Raw genomic sequence first — 20,851 nt, forward strand, 5'->3', positions numbered from 1 at the left:
CACAACCAGAGACTCCACAGCCTCCCTCCAGCTGAGAAAACATTTCCTGCAAGTCGCTCCAATCCGTAGATGTATGGCCAATAAAGATACATGCAGAACAACTATAGCTTCCACCTCTGTAATAGACACAGCGCATGTCTAGCGAGACTAGGGGAACCGCAACGGCCAATTCTGCTGCCCACATTTTTTTCACCAGTTTGGGTGAGGAGGCAGATTTCAGGTCACAGCTTCTTTTGTGCTCATGCCTTTGTCATAGAATCACTTACATTTGGAGCACGGACCAGCTGAGCTTCTTTATTACAGTATAGCCTGGAGAGAAGTAAATAACGTTACTGAGGAAGCAAAGCAGTCTCAATATTGTGATAGAAACATGCATCACGGTGGTCTCTGCTGAGTTCCTTCCCTGAGATTTCAATGGGAAAGAGCCCAAAATAAATAGAAACGGATCCCAACTGAACAAAGCTTTCCATCCTGCCTGGGGCACTGTCAAATTAATGCAGATGCAGCTAGTGCCTCTCCATTATGAGCATGCCTGCCCATATTTTCTCCTACTGTCTTGGCAATAGAGTTCATTTGTTTCACTAAAAAGTGCATTGGCCCCAGACACTTTTCTAACACATGGAAGCCCCCTCCTTTGCCCGACTGCCTCGCTTTTCCTCAGTATCCCGGCATACGTAATGTTACAAGCCTAACCACCATCCGTCCTTTAAGGTAAAAGCAGCAAAGAGTCTTGTGGCACCTTATAGACTAAGAAACGTTTTGGAGCATGAGCTTTCGTGGGTGAATACCCACTTTGTCGGATGCATGACACCCACGAAAGCTCATGCTCCAAAACGTCTGTTAGTCTATAAGGTGCCACAAGACTCTTTGCTGCTTTTACAGATCCAGACTAACACGGCTACCCCTCTGATACCTTTAAGGTAAGTTAATCACAAGCCCCTACCTAAGACAAAAGCGTATGAAAGTCCACCCACAAATTAGCATTGTCTGGGAGGAGGGCTCCACTGGGTATTGTTTGACCAGATGAGTTTGCGTGTGATAGAGAGACAGATTGAAGTGGGGACAGAGACAGAAGGAGAGAGAGGAAGCCAAGCAGACACTGCCGGAAGAACGTAATTATAGTGCCAGGAGTATTTTAGGAGTCAGAGATGTAAATTGTGAGCCTTCTCTTAACTGAAGTGGCAAGGATGTTGAATATTTATCAAAGGCACCTTTTCTCTCAAGTATCTCTTGGGTGTTTGAACTAAGTGGGGGTTAATAAAAGCAAACAGATACCCAAGAAGTGTTAAAGAGTCTTACACCTTCTCAGACAATCAGGTTTCACTTGCGTCCATCTGATGTGATTGTCCTACCAGTTTTCTATACGTACATAGAGACTACCTGGGAAAAGAGCTTTTCAAAGAGTTTCCACTTAAAATCAGAATTAGGGATTCAATTTCATTCCAAAGTTTAGAAAATATCAGCATCTAATGTACAAAAGTAGAATCACTCCCTTTCAATTTCTGTTTTAAAGTCAGGCCTTATTTATGTACCACAAAGAAACAAAAAAGGGTCATCTCACCTTTCCTGTTCCATTTGCAGGTCACCTGTGTGCACCCCTTCCCCTCCACAGGGTTTTGGTACATTTCTGTTTTCAAGAAAGATACAGGGGAACATTAGTGCAAGAATTGCCCTCTAGTACATCTGGACATGCAGTTCGCTGCGTTGATTGGGAATTCTGAAGATAACAATGAGCCCAATGACTTATTTTAGCCCTTAATGAAAGGAAGAAGTTGAGGGGAAACAAACAAGTTGTTCCTGCCCTGTAATGTTTTTGTGCCTGTAAATTGACTCTGTGCCGTCTGCATTGGTTAACTGATCCACATCCCAGCTCAGACAAACAATTTGTTCTCCGTAACATATTTTGAATAAAAAAAGACTTCTACATGAACATATGCCTGGGGGGTACTTTAAAATGTCACAGTATATAAGGCTTCCCTTGAAATCTGTGCATTTTACAATGCGGAGTCTCAACAATACTCTGAATATATGGGCATTCCTAGCCCCTGGAGTCACTTTCAACATATCAAAAGATTCCTCCCGCTTAACTGATGTGGTTGGAAAAACAAAATATGCATTAAACCAATTGCCCCCCCACCTTTCCCAAAAGAAAGGACTGGGGGTTACTTTTTCATTTGAAAAATAATAGAAAGCTAAGCAGCAAATAGGGCTGTGTGATCCAGCCCTGACAACCCATCAGACTGTAGAGAAATCCAGCAGAAACTGGGAGAGGGGAGATGGAAGGACTCCAGTCATAAGAGGGCTAGTGCTTAGCTGCTAATACAGTTGACAGCTTGCTTCCTCTGCTCTTAGAGCACTGCAGACAGAATCAATTAGTCTGGGTCCCAGAGGCAGGCTTGTAGATGAACTGGGACATGTCTAAGGTCATTTGGGACCCTCCTGACCTTTCTTCCAGACTGAATAATTGCTAGTCTGAGTCAGAATCCCCAAGCAGTTCTGTGATATTTCAGATAAGCTCAGGTGGGTTTGGAGATGGGGGCTTCGTGTTTATTTTAGCAGTTGTGTACCTGGAGAGGAGCATTGGAGCCTGTCAGCACAAACTGATGGTTCACAGAGAGCTCACTGCTGCTGTAAAGATTTAATCCTGCACGTCTTGGATTTAAAGCATTCCTAGATCAGAGGGGGGAAGGACTGCAGAATGAATGTCCTGTGTTGTAAAATACAGAGTGAAACAAGGGAGTCATATTTTGCTCTCAGTTACACCTGTGGAAAAAACAGAAGTCAAAGGAGTTAGTCTGAATTTATACTGGTAGCCTCTGGTCCAAGGTCTTTGCCCTGAAGGTCTTGTCTACATTACCCGCTGGATCAACGCGCAGTGATCGATCCAGCAGGGGTCAATTTAGACGCGATAAATCGACAGCCGAGTGTACTCTCCCATTGACTCTAGTACTCCACCAGGGTGAGAGATGCAGGCGGAGTCGATGGGAGACCGTCAGCTGTCAACTTACCGCAGTGAAGACACTGCGGTAAGTAGAACTAAGTACGTCAGCTTCAGCTACATTATTCACATAGCTGAAGTTGTGTAACTTGGATCGATTCCCCTCTCCCCTCCCCCCAGTGTAGACCAGGTCTGTTTAGTCATCTGATAGTGATCTTGAGTTATTTGGCTTTGTTGCTATTGACTCCCTCCCTTGTGAAAGAACTGCTTTGGGCAAGTTAATCATATTCCAACAAACAGTAAAGGAAATTCCTGAAATACATAACAGTTCCACAAATGCCCCATCATTTATCCACCTGTTTTTCTTGACTTCTGTATATAGATTTCACACTTTCTTTTAGCACCAGTTTTTTTTTTAACAGCCACTTAAATAAAGAGGCAAAATTGAAGCAAAAAATGATCCTGCAGGCATGGAATAGAAAGTGAATGGCTAATTTTGAAGCAGAAAGTCTCTGGCTGCAAAACCATGTTCATTTCCAATATAACATGGGCATTACACCCGCATGGAGCTGTGAACGAGAGGAGTTAGTGCAAGTTCTTGGGTGCAGATCCTCAAAGGTATTTAGGTAGCCATTAAATCAATGGAAGTTAGGGGCCTGGGGCCTCTTATGCACTGATCCTATGATGAACATTAATGAGAGGAACTAGAGATGGCAAAGACCTATTAGCTCACCCAGCGCCTCCCAGCCGATGTAGATTGTAACAATGGGCAAAAGTGAAATCCTCTCCTGGTGTAAATCAGAACCATGCTGATTTACACTAACTCAAGTTCTGGCCTCAATTTTTTTCATTAATGCAATAGAGCTGGATGGGAAAAAAAATGTCTCCCCTGGAAAGCCTAAAAATTTCAACTGAAACAGAGTTTTGACAACTGTTTTCATTTCATAATAAAGTCCAGAAAAACACTGGTAGAAAATTCTGAGTTTGCAAAAACTGACATTTTGGATCACAAACTGATTATTTTTTGAAAACCAAAAATTTGGGCCAGAACTTTAAAAAAACAACAACATGAAACAAGAATTTTTTTCAAGTTGGGGGTGGGGAGGGAGCAGAAATTGCTTTGTAGTTTCCACCCAGCTCTAATAATGAAGCAGGAGAGAAACAGGGCTTGTCTTTTTATTTTGTTTGTGCAGCTTCAAACACAATATCATCGAGGGTTGCCAGGTGTCCGGTTTTAAACCAGAAAGTCCAGTCAAAAAGGGGACATGGCAACGTCTGGTCAGATGTACTGAGCGGGGGCGGGGCCCCAAGGGAAGAGGTGAATCAGGGCGGGACCTTGGAGAAAGAGGCAGAGCATGGAGGTCCGGTTTTCAAAAATTAGGAAGTTGGCAGCCATAATATCACCTACAGAACATAAGAACGTCCATACCAGGTCAGATCAAAGGTCCATCTAGCCCAGTATCCTGTCTTCCGACAGCGGCCAATGCCAGATGCTTCAGAGGGAATGAACAGAACAGGGAATCATCAAGTGATCCATTCCCTGTCTCCCATTCCCAACTTCTGGCACACTAGGCAAGGGACACCATCCCCGCCCATCCTGGCTAATAGCCGTTGATGGACTTGTCCTCCATGAATTTATCTTGTGTTTTTTTAACCCTGTTATAGTCTTGGCCTTCACAACATCCTCTGGTAAAGAGTTCCACAGGTTGACTCTACGTTGTGTGAAGAAATACTTCCTTTTGGTTGTTTTAAACCTGCTGCCTATTAATTTCATTTGGTGACACCTAGTTCTGAGAGGGGGAAATAACACTTTCTTATTTATTTTCTCCACACCAGTCATGATTTTATAGACCTCAAACATATCCCCCCTTAATGGTCTCTTTTCCAAGCTGAAAAGTCCAAGTTTTATTAATCTCTCCTCATATGGAAGCTGCTCCATACCCCTAATCATTTTTGTTGCCCTTTTCTGAACCTTTTCCAATTCCAATATATCTTTTCTGAGATGTGGCGACCACATCTGCACACAGTATTCAAGATGCGGGTGTGCCATGGATTTATATAGAGGCAATATGATATTTTCAGTCTTAAAATTCACACTGAACTAAGAGCAGTCTAACTGTAACCCAGCCTGAAGTGGATCTTACTAATGTTTTCTGATGCTCAAATCATCACAGGAATCCCTAAAAGTGATGCAGTATCTCCACCTATGGAGCCAAGCTGCATTAAACAGGTAGACACTGGAATCAACTCTGACAGTTTTATAGGGCTTTTTTCACTGGCCCTGACAGAATGTGTATTCAAGAGCTTTTACAGCCTTTCAAAGTACAGTAGTACCAATGACACAGCAAGCCTGCTCCTTTCACACTGACTGGGGAACCAGCACAGGGCTAAGTAAAAAACCAGCAATGCAGATCAGGTGTTCAGGCAGATGGGAGGAAAATGCATTGCCACCCTCTGCTCAGCCCGGGGTTTAGGACCAGATTCCGCACTCTTGGGGCTTGTCTATAACAAGGAGATTTGTGCATGGCAAGCTGGGGTGCAAGTCTATTCCTCTAAATATTGCACAGTGCACTTTAATCTACCCCACTCTGAAGGAGGGGTAGATCTGAGTGCACTACGGATGTCAGTGAGTGGCAGCAGGTTCCACCTGGCCTGTTAGTGCACAGTGGGTTAGCAAACTTTAGATTTACACCCTACCTTGCTGTGCACTAGCTGTGTAGACAAGCCCTTGCTCACAATCAGTAGTAGCTTCCTGTGGACATAGCCCTGTTGATTTTAATGGAATGGCTCATGGAGCAAGATGTGTGTGTGGCCCAGATCTCCCCATTTACACCCTGAGTCAGCAAACCACTTGCGCGCTTGCTTACCATCAGATGTGTGTTACAGTCCTATTGAAACCTATGGTACTTAAGCGTGAGGCTTAGAGCCTTTCTGAATAGGGATGCTTGACTGAATTGGGGCCCTAGGGTGTCGGCCATGGGTCCAGTTCTGCCCTTGATTACACAGGTTCAACTTTCACCCAATCCAATATTTAAAGTAGTCCAAGCCAAATATGCAGCTGTCCAGTAAGTGGTGGTCACGCAACTGGGTTGGAAATCAACACCCTTCATCATTAGGGAGTGATGGAGTGCGCAGTAAAACACCTTTGAATACTGCTTCCTGAGGGAAGGTGCCCTTACCTGGCCAGTAACCATTCAATTCTCGCATGAAGGCAATTCAGGCACAAAAGTTTTGTTGACAGTTTAAGTCATAGTAACTTCAGAGTCATGGCAGAACATCAGGAGATGCACAAGAGATCAGTCACTCCCTATACCTGCATGCCTATCTGCAAATGTAGAAGGAGACTCCTGGTATCTAGCCCCTTGTACTTTTGAAGCCTATATTAAAAAAACCCGCACATCTTAGCATCACTGCCTGCAGTAAGGTGCACGGAAAGGAGTGCTTTATGAAGTGCAATCGGTGGATGCTGGATCTGCATCCATGGCTCAGGAGAAAATGCATGTGAAATACAAGGAGGTGGGTGGATTTTGGTGACTTTTCAAAGGCATTCCATCAGAAAGAAAGCAGTAAAGAGAAAAAGAAAACCATCCCTGGTGCTGGGCATTGTTTGCTATAGGAACAGAGCATCAACCGAGCATCAACAGAATAGGATGTCTGTGGAGCCTGCCGTGGAAATAGAAGCCAACAATTCTCAGTGATGGACAGAAGAAGAGCTCCCTGAGATGGGAGTGGTAAGGGTAGGAACTGGGCAGAGGGACCTGCTTCCTGATTTCTCTTCTCCCACCCACCTTGTCTTTCCAATACCCTGGGAATGACACCGCTATAACCACCCAGCACATAACATCTATTTGAGTTACAGAGCATGCAAGCAACCAGGCTGACTCCCCTCAGCACTGCACAGACCAGGGCAAAGATCAGCAGAAATGGGCAGAGGTGGAGCCAGTCTCTATAAGTGGAGGGACCTGTAGGTCTGTGCTAAGTAGTTGTGGTATGTTACAGAGTTAAATAATATGTAAATGGCCAAAAATAAAATGGCAAATGCCTGCTAATGTGAGAAACTGGAAAGCACAAATAAGGTGGACTAGAGTGCCTGGCAATGGAAAAGGAGCTTTTGCATAGCAGGCATTGTGGAAACATGGTGGAATGCAATAAATAAATAAATAGAAATCAAATCAATGGGATGCTACAATCCCTGGCATTCAACTATACAGGGAGGGCCACATTGGGCCCGTAACACTGTGTCTAAAAATTCCATAAAAGACAATGAGGTAATGTTCTGAGTGGAGGGGAACCATACAGCTGATATGGATATAAATCCCATAATATAAGCAGGGGGCTCTTAGGGAAAAAATACAGAGCACTCAGTATCTTCAACAGGCAACAACATTTAATGAAGCATTCATAATGGGAGACTAGTTACCCCCGTATTAACTACCACAAGATTTGGTGTAACAGTGGATTGCTCCTTCTTGGAAAAGCTAGTCTGAAAACATGCTAAAGATGAGGCTCCACAAGCAGAGATGTGTCTTATATGGCATGTGAGAGTTTGCTCAAAAAGTAGCTATAGTTGAGTTGCAAACAGTGACCCTAATATAGTTAACAATAAGTTAATACGTGGGAAAAGTGTCAAAAACTAGCACTGAAAGCAAAGAGTTGGCATAAATCATTCCCAGCATGGCTAAGAAGCACCACCAAACTGGAACTAGTATTGTTTAATGTGCTTATTCGAAATCTGGAAAAGGTAGCAACATTTGCAGGCATGAATTATTTTGTTTAGTGATGACTATGAAGGCTTTCAGACTGGGGAATGGGCAGCATGAGGGTACAATACAAGAAGATACACAACTGAAGGAATGATCTGATTTACTCATATATTATTAGGCTTTAAATTAACTGTTACCACACTGGGGAAAGATGAGTGTTGCTGTGGACAGTTTAATTAAAAACACTTGTTCTGTGTGCACCAGCGGTCAAAAAAGCAAATGAAATGTTATCATGCATATAGTGAAAGGGATTAAAAAAATAAAACAGCAAATATGATGTCACTTATAAAACCACAGCACTCCCTTGACTGGAGCATTTTCTTCAGTTCTGGTCACCACATCTAAAACATGCTATTGCAGAACAAGAAGGAGTCCAGAGATGGGTCACTAAAATGGACAGAAGCCTGGAAAGTTGCATTTTGTATGAGAGATTGAAAAAGCTGGCGAGTTTAGACTACAGATATTATAGAAAGGGAGCATGATAGAGACAGAAAAAATGATGAATGTGTGAAGGTCAATCAACCATTCCTGTTTACTAGTCCCCTTATAGAAGCACAAGCTGACTCAATGAAAAGGAAAAAAACCCTAATGAAACAGTGATAAAAGGAAAAACATTTTTACACAGCCCACACTTAGCCTATGGAACTCATTGCCACATGATATCACTGACATAAAAAGCTTAGAAGGATTCAAAAAGATGGGAAAGTGAGGCACAGGGTGATCTGGGCTAAGATTTAAAAAAATAGGGCATAAAGATAGGCTGCTAAGCCCTGATTTAGCCTCCTAAATAAGGGGGTTGTTTTTCAAAAGCACCTTTGCAAATCTGCTTATTTAGGAGCCTAACTTGAGACTTCTATTTTTGAAAACCTCAGTCTAAGTGACTTGCCCCAGGTCCCACAGGACTTTGTGACAGCATCAGGCTCTGAACTTCAATCTGCTGAAGAACCCCATGCTCTTAAGCACAAGAGCATCTTTCCTCCTCAAACTCACCCCCTCCTGGGGGTTTGACTGCATTAGTAGCTCAGTTAACACTAACAGTGTTAAACCCCAGCCTGAGCGCTCACCCCAGGCTGGGCTGTTCCAATGATCATCTCTGACCCTCAGAAGTTCCAACGTTCTTATATCCTGGTGGAGCTGATTCAAGCCACCTGATTGCATGACTCAGCATCAGTTTTGTTGTGTCGTTATACAGGGTTGAGGCCCTTGGTAACAGGATGACTTAACGCCAGAGCTCTGCATCCCAGGTTCTGCCACCCTCTTACACTCACTATGTGGATATATCAGGCCAGCGCGGGAGGGGCAGGTTTCCTTGATGGGCATGGGCTGACGCTTAGCTGTCGAAGTGAACCATAGCTTCATGTGCATTGAGGAGAGACAAGCGAGTCTGTTGCTTCAGTCGCCCAAGAGCTCTTGTGCCGTCCCCTCTGGCTGAAGTACGCTGTGTTTGTATGCAACAAGCCTACCTGCTAAAGGATAACTAAGCAGGTCCCATTGCCTTATAACAGCTTTGGAAACCTGGTTGGCCATTCAGATCCCTGCTACACTGAGTGTGTTGTGCATCTCTCTGTCTCTCAAGCAGCTCCACAAGCAAAGATGCTGCATGCAGGAGAACTGCTGGATAGCCACATATACTCTGCCACCTTATAGGGGACCTATAAGAAGAGCAGATCTATAGGCCACAGCTAGGGGAATGAAGTGACCAAGAAGAGCCCAGCCCCTTTGTGACTAGCATGAATTCTGAATGGTATGTGGCTGGTCCATGAAACTGGCCCCAGTAAAACCCTGTGGGGCTGCTGGGCCAATACTTCTCATTCAGAAACAACGGGAGTCATGCTGCTTTACCTCCTACCAGAGAAGTGTGAAATGCTTCCATGTCTTGGTTCCGACTGAGAATCTCCCTCATGTTGCAAAATGCACTTCCATTGCTGATGCTGTTAAGCATGGCAGAGACTAAAGCAGCCAAGCAGCTGTTCTGGGCTGTAGAATGAAGAGATGCTTTACATCTGTAGCAGAGGGTGGGCTTCCCTCCCCCGCTGGAAGCCTTGGTGGGGCGCATGGACTGGCACGGGTAGCAGCTCTGATTTTATTAAGAGCTACCTAGGAGGGCGTGAGGGGTGCAGGTTGGGGAGGCTAGCGTCACATTTCCAGGCCTTTGTTCAGTTTTGTTTAATGTCTGAATAATAAAGATCTGTTCTGCTTCATGGCCTGTGACTCAGAACTCCTCTCTATAATGTATGAGGTGCTTCAGTGCTGTCAGCAAACATCAGGCTGAGTTTTGACAAAATATTTACCCTGAGCTTCACTGCCTAGCTCAGTGCTGTTGGAGACAGCTGCTCCCTGTCTCCGGAGCAGCTGTCTGGGGACCGGCGTGTCCTGCCACCTCACTGCACAGCAGCACCGGCCTCGCCCTGCAGTGGATGCGATCACTTCCAGCCCGGCCGCAAAGACTCTCTCTCCATCCTTGCTGCAGCACAAGGGTATGGAGACTCAACCTTCCTTTTGTCTTTTTGCTTTTGACTGGGGCTGGGGAGGAAGATTTCAAAATGGGGAGAGCAAAATGCTGTCAAGTTTTTCCCCTCCGCTCCTCAGAAGAGATGCACCCCACTAAAGCTATGACAAAGGTTGGATGTGCTAAATCCGTTACATAACCACAACCACAGCAGGCGAGAGTTAGAGGTTACAGGGACTGGAGTTAGGAATGGCCATTAAGCCAATCCCTGGCTAGGAGCGCAGGACACAGTCCCTGGATCCTGTTCCTCCTGTCCCCACAGGGACTAGACTTTGCATGGCAGCTGAAAGGTCCCTCACAGACAGGGCCGGAGTAAGGCAGGGGCTTTAGGGGCTGCAGCCCAGGGCCCCAGTTCAAGGAGGGCCCTGCAAAAATAAATCAAAGGCAGTGATCTCCAGGCCACAAAAGGGGCGCTCAGGCAGGCTGCCTGAGGTGGCTGGCACATCTCTGTGGCCCCTGGCTGGGGGCAGGGGGGAAGTGGCTCCATGTGCTGCCTCCGCCCCCAGCACCATCCCCGCAGATCCTATTGGCTGGGAACCAACCAATGGGAGCTACGAGGGTGGCGCCTGCAGGCGTGGGCAGCGCATGGAGATCCACTGCCCCCTAGGGGCCGCAGAGACGTGCTAACAGCCATCTGCTTCCTGGAGTGGCATGGGGCTATGGCAGGCAGGCAGCCTGAGCCCTGCTGTTGCTGGCCGGGAGCTGCCTGTGGTAAGTGCCTCCTGGTCAGAGCCTGCACCTTTCACCCCCTCCTGTACCCCAACCCCCTGCCCCAGGTAAGCATCCTCCTCCTGCCCCCAAACTCCCTCGCAGACCCCACACCCCAATCCCATGCCCCAGCCCCCTCCTGCCCCCAAACTCCCTCGCAGACCCCACACCCCAATCCCATGCCCCATCCACCCTCTGCACCAAACTCCCTCCCAGGATACAGACTTGTATACAGGGGCCCCCCAAAGTCTAATCATCCCAGGCCCACAGGAGTGTTAATCCGGCTCTGCTCACAGATAGCCCCTTTTTGCTGCAATACCTCAAGCACGGCCGGGTGAGTTAAGGACACATCCTTAGCTCCAGAATATCTCCATTGGATTAGCTAATACTAGCTGACTTCAGTAGCTAACCCCCTCCCTTGCGGCACGCTGCTTTTTGTGGATCTGAGTCTGAAATGCAGTTTTCCTCTCTCCTCTAAAAGGGAGCGTGGGGGGGTGGGGTGGGGAGAGAGGAGCAGAAGAACAATCCTTACACTTCCCAATTGCCCCCTGGAGTCCATCTCTCTCATGCTGGTTTTAACCCCTTCCTTTCAAACTCCCACATTTCAGCCAAAATCAAGGATTCAAATCCAAAACAAATGCACAGCCAGAGGGGTCACTGTTGCACACTGCACATCATGCCCTTCCCCTGATGTGCTCTTACTGCATAAACTACTCATAGCCTCGTGAGCAAAAGTACAGACACTGCATCTTGCCTAGTCTGTCCTGGGTAGGTGTAACACCGACGGGCAGGATCGAATCTTGGACCTCTGGAGCTAAATGCATGAACCTCTGCTGCACGAGCTAAAAGCCACCTGAGCCTTAGCTAAGGCAGTAGCTGACTCATTAATCTCTGAGTCGTCTCGGTGCCACTAGAGGGGATAGAGCACCACACCCAGGAGGTGTGTGGGTTACATAGGTTCTTACACTGCACCCATCATTGTGGTGTTTGGCACTTAATCAGTGTCATCTGTATGGCAGGACAGAGCTCCAGCTACCAGGCTGTCTCCATACCAGGAGTGAGATCATTGGTATGGTGGTGAATGTCAGCTGACACACAGTTTTAAGAAACACCTTACAAAAAATCAGCTTCCCCAATATTTCACTTTCAGGAACTTCAGTTTGTTGAACATTTAGAAGCTTCCCAGTCTGAAGAGCCTGTCAGGATCTTGGGTGAGTGCAAACGTCAGTGTATCTTGGGAGATGCTTTTCCCCCATTCTTGTGCTCTTAGTTGCATTACGATAGTCCCAGTCTCTAGCTCAGTGTGCTAGATACAGTACAAAGGCACCATAATCCTTCCCTGAGAAGTTTATACAGTAACTGAACAGACAAACACTGGGAAAGGAAACAAGTCAGAGCCAGGATCGGAATCCATGTCTCTTGAATCCCAAACCAGAACTATCCTGCCTCCCTTGTGAGTGTGCCACTGGATGTGATCACGTTATGCTGTTCCCCCAGTGGGGAGCTCCCATAGCAAGAGCATCCCACAACTGGTCCTTAGTCAGCATTGTCCCATTTCCCACTCTCTCCAGCCTTTCAGCCAGCACCATCCTTCAATGGGGAATGCATCACACACCAAAGGGGTGTTCGGGGCAGCAGGATGAATATGGGAAGATGAGACACCCCCCAGTAGGGGTGGCTGGAGGAAGATCCTTCACTGGTGCAAATTCTCCTAGCTACGTTGTTTTCACTTGAGCACCAGGCAGGGTACTGCTTCTTCCTGCCTGCAGGGACTAAGGCAGACTGAATTCCTCTGCGTACACTGGGCAGGAGAAGGGACTGCTACACCATTTACAACGGGGAAGCATGCGCTTCTCCTAGCACTCTTCCAGAACCACTAGGTTGTGTGGAGGTGCAGGAATTAGGTCCTTTGGGGCATCCTGCCTTGTTGCAGATGTGATAGCTCCACTGGTGTTTGCATTCAGGAGGTAACTTTAGCCCTGTGTGGGCCCTCTGGACTACAGGGACCTCACCCAGTGACCACATTTCCAGTGCTTCCAGGTGTTCCCATGCAGGCTGTCCATGGTCTTTCCTTCTTATGCACCTGCACCAAAGTGAAATGTCTCAGCTAGTTTCTCATTGGTTCTGTGCCTGAGAGTAGCTGGCATTTAAAATCCGTAACAGTGAAGTCCCTAGTGGCTTTCATTCATCTCAATGAGGACTTAACTCAGTTGCCAGTGATGATGATTTAAACCTCCACACCACACGGATAACAAGTCCAATGCTTATGTGCGAAAGAATTTGCTCTGAGCGATGTCCCATCTGGAAGCCACAAGTGGGTGGAGTTTGAGGAAGATCATTGCTTGTCTTTCACCTCATTCAAGGAGCCCAGAAAGCTGCACAAGTTCCTGTGTGCTGTGTCACTTTTAGCAACCCCCAGGGTGTATTTTCTGGGCAGAGCATGGAAGAGTACCACTAACTTTTCCCCTCCAGTCTGATCCCTGGATTGTGGTTGGCAGCAAAAACAAGGAGCACACGTTTCTCTATCCTTTCCCTTGTAAATGCTTTATCCATCAATTCTTGGAAGAAAATCTGCCCCAAACAAGACGTCTGGCTGATTTGTTTCTCTGTTGTTTCCAGGCATCATCATTCCATGGCAGCCTGAGCCATCCTTCCTAGCCCCTGCCCCTGCCCCAGGGGAAATCTTTTCACCAATACTCTTCCCTTGATATCTTCACTGTCATGACACCTCTCTCTGATGCTTCCTGAATCTGGGCTATGACCCATCTGAAGAAGTGGGAAATATACAGCACAAGGAAAGATGGGAGTTGCCTTACCAAGTGAGGGGAGGGGGGGGGTCAATGATTCAATCAGGGTGGATGTTTCCCATTCCCAACAGTTGACAAGAAGGTGTGAATGTCAGAGTAAACATTACTTTTTGTAGTGCTAACTATGCCAATTCCATCAGAGTGGATGGCCCATACTCAACAATTGTCCTTTATCATCTGGGTCATTGAGTGCTTCCACAGAGGTATATTGTGACATAGGGGGATATTGTTATGCTACCAGTTTAAGGAAAAAAAACATGTTAAAAAAGGGTTCTGATGATCAGCATGCTCCCTCTGCAAACTAGGCAGCAAGAGAGACAGCAGTGACAAAACTACTTCTCTGGGGGTGGTAATAATTCACACTCAGTGAAAAGTGCTCAGTGTCAGACCTCAATGAAGTGATGCTGATATACACCAGCTGAGGCACTGGCCTTCTATCAGAATACCTTTGTGGAAGCACTCAATGACCCAGATGATAAAGGACAATTAAGCGATCTCCCATCAATTGTTGAGTATGGGCCATCCACTCTGATGGAATTGGCATAGTTAGCACTACAAAAAGTAATTTTTACTCTGTTGACATCCACACCTTCTTGTCAACTGTTGGGAATGGGAAACATCCACCTTGATTGAATCATTGACACCTCCCACTTGGTAAGGCAACTCCCATCTTTCCTTGTGCTGTATATTTACGCCTGCCTACTGTAATTTTCACTCCATACATCTGAAGAAGTGGGTCATAGCCCACGAAAGCTTATGCTCTAATAAATGTGTTAGTCTTTAAGGTGCCACAAGACTCCTCATTGTTTTTTTCTTATCACAGCTAGCAAAAGCAAGAATTCACCAAATCCTAGTTTCTAGGTTAGGCTGGCACGTCTTAACTCGCTACTGTATGGCTTCTGGGATAAAAAGCAGCAGCCGGTCATCATGAGTACACAGCTGGAGAATGAATTATATAAGATCCAGACTCTTTGGAGAGTCCTTTCTGGGAAGGGGAGGGGAGTGGTGGAGCAGTTTGGCTGCAGAAGGCTTATGTAAAGATGATGGCTTTTATTCAATAGACCTCAAAAGTTAAAAAAAATAATAAAAAAGCAGAATTTAGCTTTTGTTCACTGAGATACTGGCCAGTTTAATTCTGTGATGTATCAGATTAAGGTATTGCAGAGGTAAGGTCTATAGGAGACCTGGGGGTGTCTTACTGATGGGCAATTAGAATTAGTGCCAGGGGAAAAACTCTCATATGAAGACTGGAATCGTTACCTTAGAGAGGAGACAAATAAAAGGAAACATGATTAAAGTGTGCAAAATAATCAACAGTCTGGAGACGGGCGGTCAGGAATTTCTATTCACCCCTCTTGGCACAAGGTGTTGCAGGTACCAAAATGGCTAATCTCATTCAGGGGTGTATTAACAGGAGTGGTGTATGTATGACATGGGAGGTAACTGTCCCACTCTACCCTGTACTGGTGCGGCCAATTCTGGCACCACCCTTAAGGAAAGATGCTGGTAAAGTAGGGAGAGGAGATCAGAGAAGAGGAACAAAAATGATGAAAGGTTTAGAAAAACCTGACCTTGAGGGAAGGTTAAAAGAATGGACATGCTTAGTCTTGAGAAGAAAAGGCTAAAGAAGGCACATGGTAACAGTCTTCAAATATGTTAAGGGCTGTGATAAAGAGGATGGTGATCAGCTGTTCTTCCTGTCCACTGAAGGTAGGTCAAGATCAAGAAGTAATGGGCTTAATCTGCAGCAAGGGAAATTTAGGATTGGTATTAGGAAAAACTTTCTAACTATAAGTAGAGTTGAGCTCTGGACTAGGCTTCCAAGGGAGGTTGTGGAATGCCCATCAGACGAACTTTTTAAGAACAGGTTGAACAAACACCTGTCAGGGATGGTCTAGGTTTACCTGGTCCTGTCACAGCCATGGGGGCTGCAGTAGAAGATCTCTTGAGGTTCCTTCCAGCTTAACATTTCTATGATTTTATAACTGTAGCAAGGCACCAGCCTTTGCTATAGTTAAGGATAAGACCAGCTTTCTGGTTAAAGCTCAGCTCTTCTACATGTTCTAAAACAGGGGTAGGCAACCTATGACACGCAAGCTAATTTTCAGTGGCACTCACACTGCCCGGGTCCTGGCCACCCATGCAGGGGGGCTCTGCATTTCAATTTAGTCTTAAATGAAGCTTCTTAAACATTTTAAAGACTGTATTTACTTTACATACAATAGTTTTATATATTATAATCTATAATAATATATTATAGATTTATAGAAAGAGACCTTCTACAAACGTTAAAATGTATGACTGGCATGAGAAACCTTCAATCAGAGTGAATAAATGAAGACTCGGCACACCCCTTCTGAAAGGTTGCCGACCCCTGTTCTAAAATCTGCAGTTACTTGGATTACCATGACATTTGGTGCGCCTCATGGAGATGCAGGGTAGGGTTAAGTGGTCCAAATTTGGGTCATTTGATGAAGGGGTTTCTGACCGAAACAAAAACAAAACAGAGTTTCTTACAGTTGATGATTCCACCCAATTTTTTTGGTATTTTTTTTCCCCCAGATCTAGAAATCAAACCACGGCTCTTCTCCTGGCACAGGGGTGTCTTCATGCCCCAGCTAGTGGCTGGCTTCTGTTGCCCCTTTACCGGAGCAACTGAACATGGTTTTGGCAAGAGACTTAAGCTCTCAAGTTAGCCATGTGTCTAATGCTCACAAGCTAAATGGAGTACACTGAGCATGCACTGACAGAAGAGGGTTTCCAGTCAGTTTTCCCTCTGTTCCCAATTAACTGTTTTCTCAGCTATTCAGGCTAAACCATTTCTTCTGGGCAGTATTGGCTATCCTCACTAACAGCTGGATCCACATTTTTGACAAAGGAACAGGTTGAGGTTCCTGTCAAATCAAAATTTCTGTCTCCTGAATCTCAGCTGGAGATGATTTAAGAAAAAAAGTATCAGAAAGGGGAATGGAAGATACAAAGTACTCCTCCCTTTCTCTCTGCTCATAGCCTCTAGAATGCCTGAATGACAAGGAAAGTAACAGTGAACTGGGGGAGGGGTCCAGGCTGAAGGAATCTAGCCCGGAAGTCTGCTAGAGCATGTGGAGAGAGAGACACAGACCTTTGCTTTTAATTCTTTTAGCTTTTTAAGTTAGGTGTTAGTTGCATTTTTACCTTCTATTTCTTTGTAGCCAGTTCTGACTTTTATCCCTCTTTACTTGTAATCACTTAAAATCTATCTAGCTTTCTGTAGTTAATACATTTTGTGACAAAGTTCCTCCTCTACCTTTATGGGTCCTGCGCTTATTGGGCGGATTTGCTCACCTCAGTGATCTTCCCCTCTGGTGGATCCCACAGTCTGGGTCAACCCCTCCTATGTCTGATCAGGAGTTGCGAGGTTTGGGGGGAACCCAGGCCCACCCTCTACTCCGGGTTCCAGCCCAGGGCCCTGTGGATTGCAGCTGTCTATAGTGCCTCCTGTAACAGCTGCATGACAGCTACACCTCCCTGGGCTACTTCCCCATGGCCTCCTCCAAACACCTTCTTTATCCTCACCACAGGACCTTCCTCCTGGTGTCTGATAATGCTTGTATGCTTCAGTCCTCCAGCAGCTCACTCTCAACTCCTTGTGTCTCTTGCTTCCAGCTCCTCACACCCAAATCTCACTGACTAACTGAGAGGCTTTTAACTAGTTCCAGCCAGCCCTTGATTGGCTTCAGGTGGCCCAATCAACGTAGCTATCTCCACTGCCTTCTAGAAAGATCTTAATTGGCTCCAGGTATCTTGATTAACCTGGAGCAACTGTCATTTGATTACCATGGTCCTAGGGATTTGGTTAGCCTGGGGCTAACATACCTGTTCCTTACTACTTTACTGTAGCCATCTGGCCTTGCCCCATCACAATTTGTTTTATCTAAACCAGTGTGTTTGGATTGAAGTGTGTGGGAAACTGCATTTGAGATAACAAGGCTTCTGCATATCATTTTCTGTTAATAAAATGACAGATTTGATATGAGCTTGTATTGTCCAGGCGAGTGCTGAGCAGTACAAGATGTAGCTTTTCAGGGGAAAGTCTGGGACTAGGAATTTGTGGGTGTAAGTAGGGATCTCTGAGGAGCAAAGTTACCATGCAGGTGTCTCAAAAACACAAAAAGGTCTGTGCAGCTGCCAAGGAGAAATTACTGACATGCTCAGAGACTGAATCCCTTTCTACAAATATGCTCCAGCTCAACCATGAGCTATGGGCTTGCTGCCAGAATGTGGGGTGGCATTCTATGGCTTTTGCTATGCAGGTGATCAAAACAGTCCCTTCTGGCCTTAAAAACTATAAAAATATCACCCTGATGGGAGTGATACAAGACCCAGAACAGCACAGAAGCTTCAGCCAGTAGGAGTTCTGGGCAGGTTTCCAATTGGAAATGCACACAGAATATGCTGTAGAGGACATCTCTTTGGCTTTTCCCCTCCCTGCTCCCTCAGGGTGATGATGCCACAACTATGTAGCATGGCAGCAATGGAGTTAAGATTGTAAGCCCTCCCCCGCCCAGCCCAGAAGTTAGGAGAAGGATGAAGAATTCATGTATGAACTATTATATTTAATTATTTTTAGAATCAGTGAGCAACGGCTAGAGTAAAATGGGACAGCTTCACTTTTCTGCTCCCACTGGCTGGCCCCACTCTGACAGTATGCCTGCTTTGCATCACCGGGGGCGAGGGCACACTCTGATTATTTTATTTTTAATGAGGGAGAAAAGTTTAGGAAAAAATGGCCCTTGCAAGCAGATAATAGAATGAGTCAGTTTTTGAAGAAGTGGTGAAAAGCTCTTGTGTGTCTCAACTGGGTTCTTAACTTCCTGTCCTAATTATTTTTTTAGCATCACTGTCACAGGGCACATCACTCACTGCCAGACTGGTGCCCCCTCCTGGTCACTCTGAGGATTAGTTTGAGGCCGATGCCCGCCCGCCCTGGCCCATGACTTGCACACTGTAACTCCATCTCTGCCTGCAGCCCCTCTTGCAGCCTCAGGAACTGCTGCACCCTCTTCACGATTCAGCCCTCCCATTGTGTCACCATCTGTGTTGCCTGCTTCTGGAGGCTAGTGTCTCAGTCCAAGAATCATGCCAATTCTCCAGGGGCCAGTGGTGGGGACCTGGGGCCGCCCACTACTCCAGATCCCAGCCGAGGGACCCTTTGGATAGCAGCCTCCAGCTGCACCTCTAATTCCTCTCACTGCTGCTACAGTCCCCTAGACCACTTCCCCACAACCCCAGCATCTTCTTCACCCTTACCTCAGGGCACACAACTGCTCAGTCCCTTCAGTCAGCCAGGAGCTCTCTCTTGCTCCCCTGGTTCCTGCCAGCAACTGACCTGTCAGTGGTGCTAGCTTTCTTTCAGGCTATTAGGGACCCAGTCTTCACCCCTTGGGCTCCCAGCAGCAACTAACCTCTGCTCTGCCCTGAAGCTCCTTTTATGTAAGCTTGCTGGGCCCTGATTGGCTGCTCCTTGCAGCCTCTGTCCTATTGGCTGCGCCTCACACAGCCTCTTTAGGCCACTCTGAGGACTCACCTTGACTACGCTCTACTGGGGTTAACCCTTTTTTACACCTGTGTGGGGCCAATGCCCTATCACAATCACTACATTCTGCTTCGGTTAAAATAGCTGCGGCTGCATTCCACTTCCGAGATGGCTCTGTTTTCCCGATGGAAGAAGCCATTCCTCATGGTGTGTGTCTTTGTGCATACAGGAGAGTGCAAAATGTTATCACAGGATTGTAAAGCACTTAAGGACCCTCTGAGATGGAAAGAACTGTGTAAATGCAAAACATTCTTATTAGCAATAAAATGAGAGGCAGAGGGAAAAAAACTGAGCCCCACTTATTGATCTTTCTTTTGTGTGTGAAAAATTCTATAGTCGCTTGAAGGCGGGCTAGTTCTACTTTCAGTTCCACTGAATGTACGCTGGGCTAAGTGAGAGCCAACCTGAGCCTTGAATTACGCAATCATGCGTAGTGGAGCAATGGAAAGGGTTGTGCTTTTATGCAGATGCACAAATGTTGAAATCCTGGCTAACGGGCACTTCAAATGCGATACTGTGGCCAAAAGGGCTACATGCACTTACTGCCATATGCTGCTACTCTCTTCACCTTCATGCTGCACATTAAAGAACATTGTTTCCCTTCACACCACTAGGACATCCATCCCTCTGATTGGTAACTTTAGTTCTGGTTTTGGCACTGGTGAGACTGACACTGGAATACAGAGCACAGTTCTAAAGTCCCCAGTTCAAAGAGAATGTTGAAAAACTGGAGAGGGTACAAAGAAGAGCCCCCCAAATTATTCTAGGGCTGAAAAAAAATGTATGACAGCAAGAGACTAAAGGAGTTCAATCTGTGTCGCTTATCAAAAAGATCAAGAAGTGACTTGATTATGGTGTATAAGCATCTTCGCAGGGAGAGAACACTGGAAATGAAAGGGATCTTTAATCCAATGGAGAAAAGCTGAACTAGAACCAAAGGGTGGAAGTCAAAGCCTCACAAATGTAAGCTAGAAACAAGGCATGGATTTTCAAACAGGACAGACGATTAACCATTGGAACAAGCTACCAAGGGAAGCAATCGCTTGCTGGCTTCAAGGCTGAACACTTTTTGGGAAGATATTGCTTTAGCCAAACACAAGTTATTGAGAGCAAAACAAGAGTAATTGTTTTGGGAGCAAATTCCTGATAAGCTCTAGTAATAAGATGTCCGCAGACCCCCATTTGCTCCAGCAATTAATTGCCCCTGTGCACAACTATAGGCTGAGTTAAAAAAAAAAAATCAGGCCCCTGACATCCTATTCCTAAACTTAGTGTGCATGGTTGTTTTTCCTCCTTTGTGCACATACACTAGTTTGCTATTGGAGGGTTGCCTGTGAGGTCTGAGCTGCTGGCAATAAGCTAAAATTAATTTAAACACTGGTTTGGGGAAGAAGTATTTGTAATGATTTAGCAGCCTGACACGCTGGACCAATTTTGGGGGTAGCAATTCCAGAAGCAGCGTGGCCTAGCAGGTAGATCTCAGCCTGGGAGCCAGGAGATATGGGTTCTATTTCCAACTGACCTGCTCCATGACCTAGGGTGAATCACTTC

At 45.9% G+C, this 20,851-nt stretch overlaps 1 long non-coding RNA gene across 2 annotated transcripts; it reads right to left on the minus strand.

The window, feature by feature from the left end:
- Nucleotides 1-237: 237 nt before the first annotated feature.
- LOC123378433 lies at nucleotides 238-19,149 on the minus strand. Of its 2 annotated transcripts, none has more exons than XR_006582613.1 (4): nucleotides 19,015-19,149; nucleotides 2,568-2,707; nucleotides 1,562-1,627; nucleotides 238-309 (listed from the first exon to the last, which is right to left on the minus strand). It is a non-coding gene; the product is annotated as an uncharacterized LOC123378433 (long non-coding RNA). The 2 variants fall into 2 exon arrangements; XR_006582612.1 differs by having other exon boundaries at nucleotides 2,568-2,763; nucleotides 19,015-19,136.
- Between the last annotated feature and the right edge of the window lie 1,702 nt (nucleotides 19,150-20,851).

Source organism: Mauremys mutica, chromosome 10 (genome assembly GCF_020497125.1).
Source record: "Mauremys mutica isolate MM-2020 ecotype Southern chromosome 10, ASM2049712v1, whole genome shotgun sequence".
NCBI lineage: Eukaryota > Metazoa > Chordata > Testudines > Geoemydidae > Mauremys > Mauremys mutica.